The 15,496-nt window shown below is 42.4% G+C and overlaps 1 long non-coding RNA gene and 1 other non-coding gene across 2 annotated transcripts in view; both read right to left on the bottom strand.

The window, feature by feature from the left end:
- LOC114813702 overlaps positions 1-15,496 on the bottom strand; it is a 74,351-nt gene that overhangs the window by 42,943 nt on the left and 15,912 nt on the right. The gene's annotated exons all lie outside the window — the stretch shown is intronic.
- On the bottom strand, positions 13,891-14,028 carry LOC114813947. Its single transcript, XR_003761691.1, has one exon. It is a non-coding gene; the product is annotated as a small nucleolar RNA SNORA7 (small nucleolar RNA).

Genomic DNA, 15,496 nt, shown 5'->3' with positions numbered 1-15,496 from the left:
TGTGTCTGTTTATTGCTATTTGTACTCTCCCATGTGCTCAGTAATACACTGTTCCGTACACAATAAGCGCTCAATAAATATGATTGAATTGAATGAATGCCCCACAACAGGCTTACAGGCTAGAGGAGGAGACAACCATTAATATAAATAAATTACAGATATGTACATAAATGCCATGGGTCTGAGTGGGGGGCAGAGGGATGGTGAATGGCTCGGTGGGAAGAGCACGGGCTTTGGAGTCAGAGGTCATGGGTTCGAATCCCGGCTCGGCCACTTGTCAGCTGTGTGACTCTGGGCAAGTCACTTAACTTCTCGGTGCCTCAGTTACCTCATCTGTAAAATGGGGATTAAGACCGTGAGCCCCACGTGGGACAACCTGATTCCCCTGTATCTACCCCAGCGCTTAGAACAGTGCTCGGCACATAGTAAGCGCTTAACAAATACCAACATTATTATTAAAGGGAGCAAAACAAGGCAACACAGAAGGGAGTGGGAGAAAAGGTAATGAGGCCTTAGTTTTGGAAGGCCTCTTGGAGTAGATGTGCCTTCAATAAGGCTTTGAAGGTGGGGAGAGCAATTGTCTGTTTGATATGAAGAGGGAGGGTGCTCCAGGCCAGAGACAGGATGTGGGTGAGAGGGTGGCATTGAGATAGACAAGATCAAGGTACAGTGAGTAGGTTGTCATTAGAGGAGCGAAGCAAGTGGAATGGGTTGTAGTAAGAGAATAGTGAGGTGAGGTGGAAGGGGCAAAGTGATTAAGTGCTCTAAAGTTGATGGTAAGGAGTTTGTTTGATTCAGAGATGGATGGACAACCACTGGAGGTTCTTGGGGAGTGGGTAAACACGGACTGAGTGCTTCTATAGATCTGGGCATCAAAGCGAAGTATAGACTGGAGTGAGGAGAGAAAGGAGGAAGGGAGATCAGCAAGGCAGTTAATGTAGCAATCAAGGCGGGATAGGGAAAATGCTTGATTAATGTGGCAGCAGTTTGGATGGAGAAGAAATGATAAATTTTAGCGATGTTGTGAAGGTTGAAACAACAGGATTTAGTGATAGATTGAATATGTGAGTTGAATGAGAGAGAAGAGTCAAGGATAACACCAAACTTATGGACTTGTGAGACAGGAGGGATGGTGGTGCTGTCTATAGTGATGAGAAAGTCAGGGGAGGACAGCGTTTGGGTGAGAAGATGAGGAGTTCTGTTTCGGACAAATTGAGTTGGAGGCGATGGCAGAACTGAGAAAAGAAGTCTTGAAGGCAGTAGGAAATGCGAGACTGCAGAGAGGGAGAGAGAACAAGCCTGGAGATGTAGATTTGGGAATCATCCACTTAGAGGTGGTAGTTGAAGCCATGTGAGCAAATGAATTCTCCAAGGGAGTGAGTGTAGATGGAGGACCCAGAATTGAACCTTGAGGGACACCCACAGTTAGGGGTGGGAGGCTGCAAGAGGAGCCCATGAAAGAGACTGAGAATGAATCTCAATTCACTAGGTAGAAAGAAATTTCCCCTACCTCCAAAAAGAAGGTGGAGCTAGCACAGATAATGCCAGTCGTAAGAGCAATACCAGTGGCTCCAGAGCCCAAAGAAGACTGATGAAAGAATGGGAAAAAAGAGGTGGAAGGAATGAGGTAGATCTCCAGGAAAGAGAAGAAAACAAGGGAAGAGTTATAACCATTAGGGGGAGAGGAGACTCAGAGAGAAGAAACATAAGGTCAGAAAAGAAGTTGGAAAAGTTTCATTACATCAGTCAATAGTATTATTGATTGCTTACTGTGTGCAGAGCACTGTACTAAGCCCCTGAGTGAGTACAACAGAGTTGGTAGACATATTCCCTTCCCACAAAGATCTTATAGTCTAGAGGGAGGAGCTTTCAGTCTAGAGTTATTGGGAAGGTGGCCATTGGTCATGGGTGATGATATGTGAGCAAGGGTACCCACCATCTTAATGCTAGGAATAATGATGACAAACGTGGCACCTGTTAAGCAATTACGATATTCCAAGCACTATGCTCATTGGTGGGCTACATACAAGTTAATCAGATTGGACATAGTCTCTCTCTCCCATGGGACTCATAGTCTAAAGGGAGAAGGAAAACAGGAATTGAATCCCCATTTTCAAATGAGAAAGCAGAGGCACAGAGTAATCAAGTGAATTGCCTAAGGTCACATAACAGGTAAATGGCAGAGCTAGAATTAAATCCATCCCTGTACACAAACTTATAGACTAGAACCGTAAAGAACACACACTCACACACATACCCTGACTTAAAACAGAAGAATAAGTCATCAAAGACATACCTTGGACATCTAGCCTTGAAAATCTCTGGACATGAAGATTCACAACCTCCTTTAGCAGCCTGTTTCCAGGGTTTATCCTTTGGATTGTCAGGTTGTTCTATCTAATGTCTGTTCTTCCTTCTGCTCAGGTCTATACTTTGTGCAACTTTGTGCTTAGGTCTCTGTAGCTTTGCTGTAGGTCAGGTGACAACAACACAGCCCCACAACACTTATGTACATATCTGTAATCTATTCATTTGCATTAATGTCTATCTCCCCCTCTAGACTATAAGCTCACTGTGGGCAGGGAATGTATCTATTGTTATAATGTATTCTCCCAAGTGTTTAATACAGTAAGTGCTCAGTAAATACAATTGACTGACTGACTCTGGGTGTCAGGAGATCTGGGATATAAATAATAATAGTAATTAAGCACTTACTTTGTGCCAAGCCCTGTACTAAGGAATAGACAGCAGATACTCAGATCAAACACAATCACTCTCCCACATGGAGCTCACAGTAAGAGGGAGATTTCAACTCTGCCCCTTGTCCTATGCTATTGGTGGGGAAGACTGCTGACTGGTTATTGGTTATTGACCTTGGTTATTATTTTAGACAGACTAACCATGAATTCAGAAAAAAAATAACTGGCTAATGCGGATGGTGGAGACTCTAGGGGCTAATAAAACAACCACCGGCCAGCACTTGGCATTACAGCACAGCACCGATATAATGCTGGGGTTTCTTCAATTGTAATAATGATAAGAATAATGGTATTTCCTATGAACTTACTCATCATCATCAGGTCCTTGCCACCGCCATTCTTCACCCGGCCCTAAAAGAACATGTCACCCACCTGTACCAGCTATTTTGCCCAATGTGATCTTTTATTTTTTATCATCTCTATTCTTCACACTTTTCCCTCAAGTATGTTTTCCTTCCCCACCCCCCAACCCCAGGTACTTGGCACCTGCACCCCTTGCCTCTATTTTTTTGCCCCCTTGTCCACTGTTTCTACATCTTTGCCCACTCCACAGGCGTTTACTGGTGTTCACCTCTCTCCCCAGGTCTCTGCCATACTCTTCCCCAACTTCCTTGTTCCACTATGCTGCACTTTGCCTCATGGGTCCCTGCTCCTTGCTCAAATTTTCTGCTGCAATTCATTTTCCCTCCAATGTTTCTCCCTTCACCACCTGTTCTGATGTCCTACCTGTACTTTTGCACATCTTCCACAACTCTTTGTATTGTCCCAACATTCCCTATCTCTTCCACACTTCCTTCAATTTATCCCATCACTTGATCTGACTTCCCTTGCTTGGGAGTCAAGAAACAAAGGATAAGTTAATTTTGGGAACACTGATTGGCATCCCTCATCTAGAAGGGAGGCTTTGGAGATCATTTTGACATGATTCATTTTCACCTGGACAGGAGTAGGTAGTGTGGCTGACTGGAAAGAGCACAAGACTCAGAGTCAAAAGAAGGGGATTTGAAACTCAGCTCTGCTGTTGGCCTGTTGCATGACCTTGGCCAAGTCACTTATTCCCATTTTAAAGATGAAGACACTGAGGCCCAGAGAGGTGGAGATAAACCGCAAGGCCTAGATGGGATGAGGATTGTGTGTCATCAGATAACCTTTGATCTAACCCAGGCCATAGCACAGAAGGACCTGGGTTCTAATCCTGGATCTGTCACTTGCCTATTGTGTGACCTTGGATGAGTCTCTCTGCCTCAGTTCCCTCATCTGTAATAATAATGATGGTATTTGTTAAGCACTTGCTATTTGCCAAAGACTTTTCTAAGTGCTGGGTCCCTCATCTGTAAAATATGGATTAAGAGTGTGAGCCCTATGTGGGACAGGGACTGTCTCCAACTCAATTATCTTGAATCTACCCCAGCGCTCAGAAGAGTTCCTGGTACATAGTAAGTGCTTAAAAAATACCATTGTCATTATTATTATGACACTTTAATAAGTGTTATATTCATTTATTGCCATAATAATGTAGAATGAAACTTTCACCAATTTGCTCTAGGTTATCTCCATTGATATGTCACCCCATAACCAGTAGAAACGACAGGCTCTAGTTCTCTTTGGCTCCATCAGACTGCCCCACTCTCAGCAAAAGGTAAATGTGGAAGAGTTTTTTGCAGGTTCAAAGACAAAATTCTTATGAAAAAAAGGGGGAGGTTGGCTCTAAATTGGATGAGACCAATTTCATTCAAAATAAACTTCCAGAGTTATGAGGTGGACTGGCTTTCAAGAAAGTAGGATGGAATGCCTGCAAGAAATATGATTTAAATGTATGCCAGATTGCCAACCCAGTGGTAGAGGACACTGATATAAATCAACTCTAGAAAGAGTTGGATCAACTTGTGGAAAAAGAAGCAACAAGGTGGTGGAGCCAATAGCAAGAAGGTTGGTGTTAAGATAGGGTCCTGTATTGAGTTGCTTAACCTTCAGAAAAACAGCTTGAACACAGCTATGTGGAAACGTTGGGAGTTCATGGACTGAGAGATAATTATCACTGAATTGGAATCGGTGGAAATGCTAGGGCAGGGTAATGGAATAATTGTCCCTGGGTATGCAGCACCTAAGATTTTATTCCATTTTCTGGAAGTGATAAATTTGCTTTTGCAAAATGAACTCAAAAAATGGAATGGGGCTGGAGATTGGGGGAGGGGGGGCGGGGAGGGGAAAGGGAGGGATGGAATCAATTACAAACCAGATCAGACATTTAAGTTTAAACACAAAACTTTGCAGAGTTTTCATGAAATCTTACTAGTAATATAAACAGAGCCAGCGCCAAGCTCACCACCAGAAGTATTCAATAATAAAATCCAGCTGTCTCCACTGGCATTTCCCTACAAAACTTTGTCATTTTTAGTATTAAAAGTGCTGACGAAGGGAAAGCTGTAAAATGAAAGTTTCTCCATCCCCACTGCCCATCCCCACCCAAACCAGCCCAAGAGGGTGGTTTTGGGGAACTGCAACTTAAATATTCACTTAACATTTGAATGTTCCATGAATATAATTTATAACATAAGTTCTTCTTGGAAATATATTTTGACAAAGTACTTCTGAGAGAGACCTCAGCTGATCCTAGCAAGGGTAATCACATAGATCTGAAATCTCTAAGTCTTGATTATTGGAATACTCGATATATTCTCTTCTTGTGAAATGCATCAGAGAATGAACCATCCTAGCTCCAGCTTATTACAGACTCATCTCAGAACTAACAAAGACTTTGCTGAGTTGAAAGCAGTTGTTTCTGGCCCAAATGGTACATCCGAAACAGAAAGTCCAGAGCACAGACTGAAGAGATGGATCTGGGCCTAAATAGCTGTATCACACAAATGCCCCTCTCTCAGGGCTCCTCCTGGACTTGGGAGGGGTTGAATTTTCCATACCGAAGCCCTGGACTCATAGCAGTCACTCACTGCAGGAAAAGGAGAGGAAAGGAAGCAGGGGAGAATGTGATTTGCATTAACCATTGTGCTTTCAAGCTCTCTTGCCTGGAGATAAAGCATCCTGTCCTGTGGGGCTCCCGGCTTTTGATGGTGGAAAATCATTTCCATCTTTATCAGTTTATCTCATGACATCATTTAACTTTTACTTCCTGATGCCTTTCCAAATTTTAAACCCTGCCAAAATCAAGATACTCTTTTCAGGCGAGGAGACCCTAAAACTGAAAGCAGATTGCATTCCTCAATCAGCTAAATGTTCCAAAAAATCAAGAGTCCAACAATCCTTGGACAGATTTTGCTGTCCAAGCCCAATAACCAAGGACTTGGAATGCCAGCTTCTCAAGGACAGAGCTGGGCCTTCTTCCATTGAGTTTAATGCTCTCTGCTCAGGGAGAGCTGACTTGTGCCCTGCCTAGCCTAAGTCTGACAGAGAAAAGGAGAGAGGAGCTTGTGATGTCTACTTCTTTGCCCACAGTCTTGAAAAAGAAGAAGGTCAGGGCTCCTGCCCATCCTGTCTTTCAGGAAGGGACCAACAGAAACACAGAGGGCAGGCCCATTTGGCAGATTTTGCTTTTGGGCTGCATCTCTGTACCCAGATATAGAGCAGGGGGAAGCAAGAAGATGGGATGCCTATTATTTCTCACAGGGAAACTCTTGAGTACATCATTCACCTATGTGGAGGAGAAGGGCTCATCACATTTCAGATGCTTCACACTGGTGAAGGCCATCGAAAAGGCCACAGTGATTTGGCCTCCCAAATCATCTTAGACATCTGGAGACCGAGATTCCCCAGGCTTGTCTCCCAGAGAGCTCTGTGGTCTGGGCTCAGGACGGAAGATGGATGGGTAAGACATCCCTATCGGTCAATAACTGCCTTTGAGGGGAGCTATCATTTTTAACTCATTAAAACTACAGACACAAAGGATGAAGCACATTTACTTTGCACACAGTAAGCACTTAATAAATACAATTGAATGACTTTCCAGAGAGCAAGTCAGTCTGCTGTGGGGCTTTCTTTGAAGCCCAGAGAGCTGTCCTTCTAGTTGAATCAGAACATTTCTTTGTCTGCTTAGATGTCTCTCATTAATCCTCACCCCCTTCCAACCATTGCTTTTCCTTTGCCCTTGGGGAGGGGTGTTTCACCCTATGACTGCTCTCCCTCCCTCCCTCCATCCCTTCTCTTTCAGCTGCAGCCACAGGCCCTCATTGAGTAGGGGAAGGAATTCAAGTTTTGAGAGTGATCAGGACTTCACCCCTTCTCTTTTCACCTTGCAGACTACACCTAACAAAAGTATTGTCAGGAACTGTGACTGTGCTCTTGACTTGCCGTAAAGCACCCGGAACCTAGTCTACTGAAAAAAAAAAAGGCTGGGGAAAATAGACCAACTTCCACTCTCCCCATCCTCAAATACCTATTAAAATCATTAAAATCATATCCCCTACAGGAAGCCTTGCCAGACTAATCTCATCTCCTCACCCTATGTTCTCCCTCTTTTGCATGACCTATGAACTTGAGTCCCTACCCTCAAGCATTTTGGTTTTCATCCCACACCCTATCCCGACAGCACTTTTGTGTATAACTTTAGATTCGGTTGTTTCCCTTGACCTGCATGTTATTTCATTGTCTGTCTCCCCGACTTACTGAGGGCAGAGGTTGTGTCTTCCTATTCTATTGAACTGTCCCAAGCCTTATTCTGTGCAGAGTGAGTGCTCAGTAAATACTATTGATGGATTGGCTGAGGCAACAACTTGCACATGTTTGAAGTCGGCTTCAGATTTCACTATCTGCTTCAGAGGAGCCTCATAAAGCGTGAGCTGAACTAGGCCACGGCTAGGCTAGTCCCACTAGGGCCTGCTATCATTATAATGAGCACAAAACCTCGGGAAAAGATCCCATCTGTTTGCACACCAAGTTACCCACAGTGATCAAGGGTTTTTGTCTTCTTAGGTTAGAAACATAGGCTGGGTCCCAGTCTAGACTAGTATAGCCAGTGGAAACTCCAACAAGGAATAATATAGCGGATGACAGCTGGGTGGAATTTAATAGGGAACACCTGGAATGGGAATCAGAGCAACAAATGGGCATGGACTGTGGAATGCTTTGCTCACAACTTTTAAGAGCGGGAGTGGATTGACTTTGTGCCATTTGGTGTTCGAGGAAGGCAGAGGGAGCAGAATGGATGCTGTAAAATGGTCATGCAAATTAACCTGAGTCTGCCAGCCTAGGCCTAGAAGAAATCAGCCTACACGCAAGAACAAATTGAGAGAAAGTGGCTCATCTGATCCACAGTAACCAGGGCCATTTTAAGGTTTGGGTGGACCCAGGCAAATCTCTAGTTCAAAGTTTGCACTAAACTCCACAGATTTCTTCCCACCATGGCTAGGGATGTCCTCCCTGTCTCCCAAGCCCATAACTTTGGTATTATTCAATTCACATTCTCTTATTCAATTCACATATTCAATCTGTCACCAAATCCTGTTGTTCTACCTTCATAATATTGTTAAAATCCACCCTTTCCTCTCCATCCAAACTGCTATCATGTCAATCCAAGCACTTAATCTTTCCAACCTTGATTACTACATCCACCTCTTTGCTGACCTCCCTGCATCTCCACTCCAGTCCATACTTCACAGCTGCTCGGATCATTTTTATATAAAATCATTCAGTCCACGTTTCCCCACTCCTCAAGAACCTCCAGTGGTTGCCCATCCATCTCTGCATTAAACAGAAACTCCTTGCCATCGCCTTTAAAGCACTCTGTCACCTTGTCACCTCCTACCTCACTTCTCTGCTCTCCTACTACAACTCTGTCCACACACTCGGCTCCTCTAATGCCAATCTCATTTTCATCTAGCTCGCAGTCAACCTCTTACCCAGGTCCTGTCTCTGGTCTGGAATGCCCTACCTCTTCAGATTTGACAGACGATCATTCTCCCCACCTTCAAAACTTATTAAAAGCATATCTCCTCCTATAGGCCTTCCCCAACGAAGCCCTCATTTCCTCTTCTCCCACTTCCTTTCATCCTTTGGATTTTCATTCATTTTAGGGGCTTGGGACTCTGGGTCTCAATTTCTACCCAGGAAAAATGGAGCTCACACTTGTAAGTACTCTGAGTTTTCAAGCAACTTGTTGTAAATATAATGCTAGTCTCCTCCATTAGAACGTAAGCTCCTTGTGGGCAGTGGGACGTATTTGGGAAGTGGTGAATCAAGTGACACCTAGTACAGTGCACTGCTCTGAGTGGGGTTCAATAAGTGCTATTTCCAACATAAATTTTGTGTATTTATTATTTATCCCTTGGTTGAGGAAGGGTGGAGGAAAATAGGTTTGTAAACTGAAAAACTATCAAGGACTTTAAACTCCTGAGAGGATATTTTTTAAATCCATAACTGTAAAAAGTCTCCTATTGTTAAAATTATGGTTGGTGCAGTGTCCTCCTAGTTAAAATATTGCAGCATCATAAAATTCAACTTGGAAAATTATATGATCAGTTTCAAAAAGCAGCTATCATCAATAGTTCTCCTTGTCAGCTCTTTACTGTTTAAGGTCTGATTAAATTCTACAAAGGGGGTCAAAAATGACATTTCAGCTTTGAGAAGTTGGGATCTGGGATTGCTTTGAGGTTGCAGGTAATCTTCAGTCCAGCAACTATTAATGGGTAACAGAATGACATTGCAAGCAATGAGAAAACACTGTAACTTTAAAAGACTAATTTCTTTAAAGGCTAAGAGGGACTGTTATCACTTTTAAAAAATTCCATATTTATTCCTGCTTAGCCCTTAACTCCAAGTGGTGCTATGTAATAATAATGGAACTGCTCAGACAGCAATTTGCTAGGGTGCTTGAGGCCCTGTCAAAACCACATGGAGTGATGCCATAATCAAATTCATAATGTCTTATCTTCTTCAGATAAAGTAATCATCAAAGGAGTGCTGGCATGAGCGGAGAGAAGATTCAGGGCAGAGACATGCTCTAATAGATCGAGCTATGACACAAATTGGGTTGTTCCTATTTGCTTTTATTTTCCATCTGTATTTCCAGATGGGACCAGTGAACAGAGCACTTCAGTTTTCTTTCCTGTACCCCATTTTCCAGCACCTCTGGATAGGAAAAAAAAAAACATGTGGATTTCTTTATTTTTTTGTAAACAGATTTTACTAGGATAAAGTTGAGATGAGACTTCTTAAAATTTGCTTGTTGGTTGGAAGCATGCAGAGTAAACCACTGACTAGACATTTTCAGTTAGATCAATAGCATACTGTTTAAAAAAACTGAGTTAAGTGTATAATCTGCTCATTACTATATTATGGTTTGCCCTCAGTTGTTGGAGACCTAAAGAGGACTCCCTGTGCCATCCAAGGTAAATCACATCTGTGGTTAACATGCATTGGATCTTTTTTTTTTTTAATCGAAGTCCATTTGAAAAACACCAATCATTTTCAGTTACCAAAACAGAGATCATTTAAATGAAATCTTTTGTCATAAAAAAGAGGCAAAATATGGGAATGGAGAAGTAAAATTCAACCTTTGAAATAATCTAGTGTAGCTCCAGCTGGCAAGGACCCAATGGTAATATTACTGCCAGTGAGCTATTTCAGAGTTACTTGCATCAATTACCTGTATTTTCAAAGACCCAATTCATTAAAAAATATTTGCCTTCTGTGCCCCAGACACATGTGGGCTCTAAAGGAAAAGCACTGTAGAATTCTGGTCATTCTTTTCACAATCTGGCTAAAATGGAGACCTTGGAAACACTGAAAATACTGCAAATGCTTTCACTCTAAAGGCCAAGGCTTTGGGGAAAGTATCCACATTTTCAGACACAACAGGCAGAGTGGGAGGCTCTGAGCATTTGAGACATATTTAAAACGTGGTATTGACTGAGTATCTAGTGTGTGCCCACCACTGCACTGATGGCTTAATAGAGTAAAATTGAAAGGAATGATTCCTGGCCTCAGGGTGTTCATAATCTAGAATCTGGTTGTCATTACGAAGGTCAGGAGAAACTCCCTGAGACCAGTATAGCCACATATGAATACAGATACATGTTGGCCCAGTGCTTAGAATTTGCTCCTCAAGATGAAAAATATATTCATTAAAATAGCTGCATTTGACTTGGTGAATTAATTCAATCAAAAGTTGTATCAAATTTGAATAATTCAACCCCCAATGTAGATTTAAAGCATTTGTCTTAAAACTATTTTAGGCTCGGTAAAGCCCACAAGCCTATCTATTCTGAGAGGAAAACACAAAAAGAATCAGTTAGAAAATGTACAGAGAAGTTACAGAATTATAATTACTCCTCCACGGAGAGAACATTCGTTATCGCTCATTTTACAAAGAAGCTTTACCAAACCATATTTTTAAAATGATGGAAATCCTCTCCTCCAAAGTGACTTTGGGAATGATATATAATGTTCCCTCTTACATTAATCACAAAACATCCATAACACTGTGGGAATGGGGGCAGGGCACCCACCAGTGAGGTCAAAGAGGAAAGGAAAGAAGATGGAGAGAGGGAGATACCTACATTAGAGGATGAAAGTGAGCTTCATAAACCAGAATGTTTATAAGGGGTATTTGCATATCATGTCAGAGATGGGATGGATGTTAAATGGAGAATCAACTCACATGTCCAGGGACTACAGAGTCAGTCAGTCCTCTGTACTGAGTCCTCATTGTGTGCATAGCACTATCCTAGCCACTTGAGAGAGTTCAATATAACAATAAACAGACACATTCTCCACCCACAAGGAGAGCCAAAGTAGACTTGGTTTACTTATCTAATGCCAAAGTTTGGTGGGTGGAGAGGTGGGAGGTTTGGGGAAGGGAGGATGAGGAGGCCCGAGGCCTTAAAACCCCAGGCCAAGTGGTTATTGCTGTGCTGCCTGAGTGGGAGTTTACTGTGGAATCCTGGAGGTGAATGATGTCCTTGATGCTGTCAATGGGGCTTTGAGAGAAAGTTAATAATAACACCTCACCAACACTGGTTCATCAATGTACACAACCCTGCTCTGAGGTAGTGTACACAGTCAGGACCCACAAAGAAACATAGTAGGGGATGAGGACAAGGAGTGGCCTAGAACACGTTTATAAGCCAGGCTACAAACCAATGCTATCTCTATCCTTGGGACCCCGGAAGAGAGATTCCATTTTCCTTTCACTACACAATAACAATAATAATAATTGTAATGGTATGGTTAAGTGTTTACTTTATGCCATGCACTACTATAATAAACTTCAGGGCATATCAGACATATTAGCAGTCCCACATGGGGCTCACAGACTAAGTAGGAAGGAGAACAGGTTTGAACCTCCATTTTACAGATGAGGAAACTGAGGTATAGAGAAGTTAAGTGACTTGCCCAATAACACAGCAGGCAAGGGTGGAGCCGGGATAAGAATCCAAGTTCTCAGTCTCCCAGGCCTGTACTCTTTTTACTAGGACTTAGTGCTTCTCAATTTGAACAGACAGTGGTTCACCCTTGCCTGTATACCAAAGTTGAGAAGGAGAGAGCTTTCAAAAATTACATTTGGACTCTGGGCACCTATTTCTCTTCATTACAACACTTGGCATCAAGCAACATAAACAACTAGGAAAATAAAAAGACTACCTCAATGGCAGTGGCTAGAGTAGCCTTCTTCTGCATCCTTGACAAGGTAGCTTCCTTCATTCCATGTTCTCTGATTTTTTTATTCAGCATGTTGGTAGGCTTATTTCCCCTGCTCACTTCTGGAGTCAATTCATCCATAAACCATCAACCTCCAACACCCTCTATCTCTCAGCCATTGTGAGAGGGAGGAGAGTTCAATCTATGTTCTCTTACCATCTGATGAAACCTGCCCCTTCAAAAAGTTGTTTCCTTCAGCTGGATTACCTATCAGCAAATCACTCTACAGCTGCATTTAAAAACGTCAGCTGAGGGTGATTTTTTTTTTAAATCATCTTATAGGGCACTAGTTGTGGGAGTGGAAGATTCCAGCCAGAGTTCCAGATAACAGAAACAAGAGCAAAGTACAACAAAATGTAATTACCTATACTAGTTGAGCCACTTTCAAGAGAACCAGTACAAAGAACAAAGTTACTGCAATGTTCTTATGCAAATGTGATTTTAAAAGTCATCACTGCTTTAAGTGTTGCCTGCATGTATAATTTGGGAAATAAAAAAGGTTGAAATTGTGAAGATAGATAGTAAGCGCTTTAAGGGCAGGGATTGTATCTACTGACTTTATTGTTCTCTTGCAAAGGCTTAGTACAGTGCTCCGCAGACAATAAGCACTCAGTAAATGCCAGTGATTAACTGATAAAGATGGCTCTTTAAAGAGAAATTTCAGGTGTTTTTCAATGCCCAGCAAAGTAAGTGCTAAAGGATTTACTCTCAAATCAGAATTGGGCTCTCTTCTGACCTGAGAGTCTGACCAAAGAAAAGGAAATGGGCTGGGATCAAGACAGTTTGATTGGACACATGGAATAACTTTTTGAAACTAATAAGGATGTTACAGATGAGATGCATGAGATGCAATGTGGCCTACTGAAAAGAACAAGGGACTTGGGAGTCAGAGGACTTGTGATCCCGGCTCTGCCACTTGTCAGCTGTGTGAACTTGGACAAGTCATTTTACTTCTCTGTGTCTCAGTTACCTCAGTTGTAAAATGGGGATTTAGACCATGAACTCTATGTGGATCGGGTGCTATGCCCAACCTAATTACAATGTATCTACCCCAGTGTTTAGTACAGTGCCTGACATAGTATTGACATAAGAAATACCATAAAAATAATCTCCAGCTCATTAAACACAGGCTAAACAAGCCTCTGTGCTGGATGGATTAGACATTTGCCTGCCTGGAGCCAAAGATCTGGATCAGATGACCTGTTGAAGATGTTTCCCCCTCCTGGTTTCTGTCTCTTCTGGGAGATCAATTCTTGTCTTGACTTATGCCACCGAGTAGTCTCTGACCCTTAGAGACACCATGGACACATCTCTCCCAGAATGCCCCACCTCCATCTGCAATCATCTGGTAGTGTATCCATAGAGTTTTCGTGGTAAAAATACAGAAGTAGTTTACCATTGCCTTCTTCCGCACAGTCAACTTGAGTCTCTGCCCTCAACTCTCTCCCATGCCACTGCTGCCCAGCACAGGTGAGTTTTGACTTGTAGCAGATTGCCTTCCACTCACTAGCCACTGCCCAAGCTAAGAATGGAATGGACAAACCTCTGCTTGATTCTCCCTCCCATAGTCGAGACTGGTATAGTACTGGACACTCTCCAGGTGCAATCCTGAGAGAGGACTAGGACAATACTGGAAGGAAAAATAATGGATAAGTTTCAGTCTAGCACTGCAGGATCCTTCCCCATTTTGCTCCTCATCATCACATTGATTTTAAGAACTAAAGTGTTGTTGGCAGATGGAGTTCAGAAGAGGTTGTGCCATTTGGAATTTGTTGGGGACAATAAAGTGTTAAAAAGTGGACCAACTGTTTTTCCTCTTGTAAGTAGTCTTCAGAAGGTAGGCACTGAGATTATTTTGTTTAGAGTCTGGTCCTGGAACCATTTCCTCACTCATCCCAACAATGCAATCTCTCAAAATGATCAGAATGGAAACCTGATGCAGTGTGGACAAAAATGTCCAATTTAGTGTCATGTGCCCTCAGTGATGAAGCTACTACTAAAGATCCCAGTTGAATGAGATTCTATTTCACAATAGTTTTATTTGTTTCACTTGATGTAGAAGGAAAACAAACCCAGTTATTGGACCCAGAAGCATTATCCTCCATTTTAATAATAATAACAATAGTATTTGTCAAGCACTTATTATGTGCCAACCACTGTACTAAGCACTAGGGTACATACAAGGTAATCATGTTGTCCCACTTGGGGCTCACAGTCTTAATCCCCACCTTTACAGATGAGGTAACTGAGGCACAGAGAAGTTAAGTGGCTTACCCAAGGTCACACAGCAGACTAGTAGTGGAGCCGGGATCAGAATCCATGACTTCTGACTCCCAAGCCCATGCTGTTGCCACTGGGCTATGCTGCTTCTACTCTCCCAGCTGTTTAGTCAGTGCTCTGCACACAGCAGTTGCTCAATAAATATTTGACAACATTCTGCTGTCTCGAAGTGCTTTGTACTGTTAAAAAAAACTTCCCATTTTGATTTAGCAATATTTTCTTGCTTTATACCTTCTACATCTGCTGAGGTTTTGCCCCCTTGGATTCCTTTGAGAATTGTATTGAGTTGATCTGATCTGGCATCACTTTTTTTTTAAATGACATTTGTTAAGTGCATACCATGTATCAGGCATTCTACTAAGCGCTGGGGTAGATACAAGCTAATCAGGTTGGACACAGTCCATGACCCACATAGGGCTTACAGTATTCTCAGCATGAATTTAATGGTAAATTTCAGCAGCAGTCTCTTAAAGAAAAAGAAGATTAAAATATCCCCATTTCACGGGGTGGAAACTGGAGGCCTAGAAAGGGAAAAAAACACCTTCTTATGGTCAGACAAGGAACCAGGACACAGTCAGTTCTGGGACTTCACTGTCAACTATGTGTTGAAGACATCCCTTCATCTCAACAGGACTACATGCTGAAACTATTTCAATATATTTTGGTCACTGGCTCATCTACCTGCAACTTGCCGAGGCACTTTGTCAGAAAAATATCCCCACTGTTGGAAATTATTTTTGAGGTCATCTCTTCAAATATCTCAAAAACCTGAAACACCTAATAGAGCAGAAAAAAAAGATACACTA

Source organism: Ornithorhynchus anatinus, chromosome 8, assembly GCF_004115215.2.
Source record: "Ornithorhynchus anatinus isolate Pmale09 chromosome 8, mOrnAna1.pri.v4, whole genome shotgun sequence".
In the NCBI taxonomy this organism is placed as follows: Eukaryota; Metazoa; Chordata; class Mammalia; order Monotremata; family Ornithorhynchidae; genus Ornithorhynchus; species Ornithorhynchus anatinus.
The sequence above is the reverse complement of the archived record's forward strand: the minus strand, read 5'-3'. Positions and strand labels throughout refer to the sequence as shown.